The sequence below is a fragment of the Humulus lupulus genome, chromosome 7 (genome assembly GCF_963169125.1).
Source record: "Humulus lupulus chromosome 7, drHumLupu1.1, whole genome shotgun sequence".
NCBI classification, from domain to species: Eukaryota; Viridiplantae; Streptophyta; class Magnoliopsida; order Rosales; family Cannabaceae; genus Humulus; species Humulus lupulus.
The window spans coordinates 82,715,250-82,721,249 of NC_084799.1; positions in this window are offsets into that span (position 1 = coordinate 82,715,250).

Consider the following 6,000-nt stretch of genomic DNA (forward strand, 5'->3'; position numbering starts at 1 on the left):
TGCATATCATTGGTTTCTCCATAGTTTAAATTTAATTGTGCATAATAGTTGTACTAAGAATTCCAACCATAATTCTCAATGACGACCTCAAGATATATTTTTTGATATGGAAGATTGGTCAAGACTGCAACCATAGAGCATAATAAGAGTTTCAATAATTTTATTTTTTTGTAATTTTTTATTTTTATTTAAGTATTTTTTTTCACATTTACACAATAATATGATAAAAGAAATAAAATAAGACAAAATATATAATGTTAAATAAAATTGAACAATAGGTGGGAGGCGTAACATGCCATCAACCATAACAAAAATAAAGTAAAAACTAGGAGGAAAAAATTTCCATCAACTAGTAAATAAGGTTAAAAAAAAAAAACTAGGAAGCACAAGTGTCATCAACTAAAGAAAAGAGTTGAGAGGAATAGCATGTCATCAACTATAAAGAAAATAAAGTAAAAACTAGGAGACAAAAATTGGCATCAACTAGTAAATATATGGCAAAAATACAACAACAAAATAAATAAATAAAATTACAACAAAAGTTAGGAGGCACAAATGTCGTCAACTAAAAAAAATAGATAGCATAAGTATAAATAGATATATATATATATAAGTAAAAAAATCATGGGTGGTTAAACTGTCCCAAATTTTTTTCTTATCTTTTTTTTTTTAGTTTTATATTTTTATAGTGCAAAAATTAAAATAACTAGTAGAAGAATTCACTAACCTTGAGAAAAAGTTCGTTTCTTTTCTTGCAGCTCCCCAGCAGCGGCGCCAAAAACTTGATGGAGCCAAACTAGGTATGTTTTAAATATGTAAATCACAAGCACACGAATCGTATATATAATAGAGTTCATGTAAGCAAGGCTGTCGTACCCAAAAGAGTTGTCTAAAATAAAAAAAATAAAAAAAAACTATTTTAAACCAAAATTAAATAAATTCTAACCTGTCTCCAAAGATTAATAAAATTTTTAATGTCAAGAAAATAAAATAAAAGATTCAAAATAAAGATATTTAAGAAGAAAAATAAACCAATTATGATTAGCAAATAGTTGTAAAAGAAAGATTATTAAGATACTAGAATCAACAAAATGTAAGTTTAATAATATTTATTAGTATGTTGACTCCCAAGTTTTAGTGATAGTTAAAATAAATCAATCTATCATTTTCCAAATAGATTTATAATTTAAGCAAAAATTATTTCTAAAAAGATAGGATTTTTCTTCACTTTTGAAAAAAATTTAATTTTAAAGTGTTTAATGTGAATCAACCTAATGAAACAACAAAAAATCAAATAACATTATTTAAAAGACAAAACATAATATTTTTGTTCTAAGCATTGGATGTGTACAATTTAATGACACATCTTAATCAAAGAATATTAAATGAAGAACAAAGTGTAATAGTAACAATCCAAAATACAAGATACTAAAGATGAAAGACATATATGAAGAAGAAAAATCCATAAACTTTGTTGCATTACAATGGAAATCAACATTCAACAATAAATACTATCTAGTTACAAGTTGTTTGATCATATTCTTAATAATCTTATGAAAAGATTAGAAGCACATAACTAGAATCCAAAATATATTACAAGAAAAATACATACTTAGCACAAAATGGTCTTCCAAAAGGAAGAGAGAAAATGTAGAGAGAAAGTGTAGAACAGATGATAGTAACCAAAAATCAAACACCCAAAAAATAGTCTTTAAATTCCCTATTTTATAGCCAAAATGAAAGTATTAAAATAATCAATTTAAATTAATTAAATTTATTAAATTAACTAAATAAAGTAAATATGACATGTAGAGGTAAATTTTAGAGTGTAGTGATAAATTTTGTGGTAAAATATGTAGAAAAGTTGGGTAAAAAAATGGCATTTGTGGGACAAGGGGACAATGAGACATTTGTGGGCTCAAAATGAGAAAAGGTAGGTTGGGTTGGGGTGGCTGCAAGGAGCAGGCGGGCTGGGCTAGGGTGGGCAGGCGCCTTGGCTTTTCAGAAATGCCATTTTTTTTTCTTTCTTCTTCAATTCTCAACTTTCTTGCTCTTCAAGCACAAAAATACACTAAATTTCCTACAAAATAAACATAAATTAAATCATAATAAAATATTTTAATTATAATATAAATCATATTAATTCTTTGAAAATATTAATTACAACTTAATTTATTTTAACATTTAAGTTCATTACAAGAGCATATTTTATTACTAATCACACAACACTAATTCAAATAATTAAACTACAACATATTACAATAAAATATCTATAAAAACATATAAAAATCTAAAAAATTATAATAAGACTAATAAATTCAAAATTACTTATATACTTAATAAATTATTTAAAAACTCAAATATTAGGCAACAACTAGCATGATAAATGTAATAAAATAACCTTATTTTGTAGAGTTATCAATTGGTGCTTAAATTATAAATCTATTTGGAAAATGATAGTTTGATTTATTTTAACTATCACTAAAATTTGGAAATCAATATACTAATAAATATTATTAAACTTATATTTTGTGGATTCTAGTATCTTAATAATATTTCTTTAACAACTTATATTACAAATCATAATTGGTTTATTTTTTTCTTCTCTTAATATCTATATTTTCTATCTTTTATTTTATTTTCTTGACATTAAATCTTATCAATCTTTTGAACTAGGTTAGAATTTATTTAATTTTGGTTTAAAATAGTATTTTATTTTTTATTTTAGACAACTCTTTTGGGTTCGACATTCTTGCTTACACGGACTCTATACTATATATACGATTTGTGGGCTTGCGATTTACAAATTTAAAACATACTCATTTTGGGTCCATCATGCGTCAAAGTAATTACTTAAAAACTCAAAGATTAGGCAACAATTAGCATAATAAATGTAATAAAATAACCTTATTTTGTAGAGTTATCAATTGGTGCTTAAATTATAAGTCTATTTGGAAAATGATAGTTTTATTTATTTTAACTATCACTAAAACTTGGAAATCAATATACTAATAAATATTATTAAACATACATTTTGTGGATTCTAGTATCTTAATAATATTTCTTTAACAACTTATATTACAAATCATAATTGGTTTATTTTTTTCTTCTCTTAATATCTTTATTTTCTATCTTTTAATTTTATTTTCTTGACATTAAATCTTATCAATCTTTGGAACTAGGTTAGAATTTATTTAATTTTGGTTTAAAATAGTTTGTTATTTTTTATTTTAGACAACTCATTTGGGTTCGACATTCTTGCTTACATGAACTCTATACTATATATAAGATTTGTGGGCTTGCGATTTACAAATTTAAAACATACCCATTTTGGGTCCATCATGCCTCAAAGTAATTAATTCCTTCCTTTTGTTTAAACCCTTTGGCTACTAATCTAGCCTTGAAGGTTTTTAATGTGTCATCAGTGTGATATTTCCTCTTAAATACCCACTTGCACCCAATTGGTTTTGAACCTTGTAGAAGGTCTACCAATTCCCATGTGTAGCTTGACATAATTGAATGTTTCTCATCATTTATTGCCTCCTTCCAAAAAACAAAGTCTCTCGAAGACATTGCTTCTTGGAATGTTTTGGGATCATCCTCAACTTTAAGAACCATAGGAAATTTCTATGTGAAGTTACCCTCTACTAGGTAATGTATTTCTACTTGAGAACATTTCTCAATTGATCCTAACTCTTTAAGCCTTTGGCTTCTCCAAGGAAATATTGATTTCTCATCAACCTTTGGATTTTCTCCTTACGAGATTATCCATTACATGTGGGTTCTTGAGAGTTACTATCACAATATAACATATTGTCAAAGAACTCCACTTCTCTTGATTCAATTATCACATTGCACACTTTACGGCCCTTGGACACAACTTGGTTCTTTCCTCTTCATAACTCATATGGAGACACGTTGTTCTTTTTCATATGAATCTGATTCAATATATGACAAGCAGCAAGCAAAGCTTCACCCCATAAATTATAACACAATTTAGCATGTAAAAGCATAGAGTTAATCATCTCAAGATAAGTCTTATTCTTTCGTTCTTCTATTCCATTTTTGTGTGGACAGTAGGGTGCAGTGCATTCATATATAATGTCATGTTGTTCACAAAACACGCTGAAATCATTTGAAAAGTATTCACCAGAGTCTTTATTTTCCTTTCCAATTGATTCTCTACTTCAACTTTATAGATTTTAAATGCATTAAATGTCTCATCCTTACTCTTAAGAAAATACACATAAGTATACATAGAGCAATCATCTATAAAAGTTATGAAGTATCTATTTCCTCCTCTAGTCAACGTGCCATTCAATACATGTAAATCACTATGTATTACATCTAGCAAGTTTGAACATCTATAAACACTTAGAAAAGGTTTCTTTACCATTTTAGATTTAACACATAATTCACATTTATGATGCTCATTCACACCACAAAGTCAATCCTTATTTAACAACTCTTTTAATTGTGCTATAACCTATATAACCAAGTCTATTATGCCACAAAGTAATATAATTAGAATTAACCACATCGTAAGATTTAGATGCCATATCATTATTGTCACTATCAAGAGCACAAAGTTTGATCATTTCATCACATGTATAACTCTTTGCCACAAAAGTGCCCAATTTAGTCTAAATGAGTTTATCATATTTAATCTCCATTTTAATATCAGATATACTCAATAGACTTCCACTCACAATGTTTCTAGTCATATTAGAAACATAGAAAATATTAGTTAAGGCCACTTTATTTCCATTGGTGAAGAACACGTCAATGCATCCCCTTCCAAGTACCTTGGATCTCTTTTCATTTCTCATTTAGAATTCAAGTCCCACATTTGCACTTCCAAAGGTTTTGAAAAGAGTTTGATCATAGGTTGCATGTATGGTGGCACAAGTCTCATACCACCATCCTTGCACCTTTCCTTGGGTTGCATTAACTTCACTCAAGGTTGCAATGATCTCAATATCAAATACAGTGGCCTTGGTATCTTTACTTAGGTTTGCAATGATCTCTTTATCAAATGCATTGACCTTAGTATCTTCACCTTCTTTTGTAATAATCTCATCATCAATCACATTGACATGTTTACCTTCTCTTAAGATTGCATTAGTATCATCACTACATGCATGAACTATATTAATTCTCTTTTAGGGTTATAATATATTCATCATCTAATGTATTAAATTCAATTAAGGTGAAAAATATCTCATAGTCAATTGTATTAACCCTAATCTCATTATGGTTAAATTTACAATTACCATATCTCATACTACTACAAAAAAAAAAATTGGTCTTTCTTGACGGCCGGGCCCACCAAGACTAAGCAATCTCGAGGGGCCAGGCCCGCTGAGAATCTGAGCGCCGAGATTGTTTCTATGTTAAATGTCAGCATGGGAATTAAGGAGCGCCGAGATAGGGAGCAATTTCATGGTTGATGAGACTGTCTCGACGATCCTTCTGTGGCTCGCCAAGATAGGGTTCAATCTCGATGGTTTTGGCCCGCCGAGAATGGGTGTGAGTGTTTTTTTTCGGCACCTTCGTTCGGCTTGCCGAGATAGGGCATTGCATGGGAGAATAATAATTGTAGCTTTTTTTCTTTTTTTCCCCCTGCTAAATTTCATTGATTATATCTTGTATTTACAGATAAACAAATTATAGAATATATATATATATATATGATAACATGTTATCTAAATATTACTCAAAAACTCATAAAATGTGTAAATATCTATGTTGTGAATATATGTTGCAAGTTAGTAGTTATTAGCCTAGCTATAAACAATAGTCTAACTAATTAATAAACTCTAACTGAAAGTCTAGTCTAGCATGCACAGTCTACTCTAACTAAATACAATAGTCATGTCAGCATATACTCAGTGAAGTAGTCTACCCATTCCTCACGCACGGTATTGATCTCATCCATTGTATATATGGTTTTTCCATGACACTACAAAATAAAAGTCAATTTCAAACTATACATTTGTA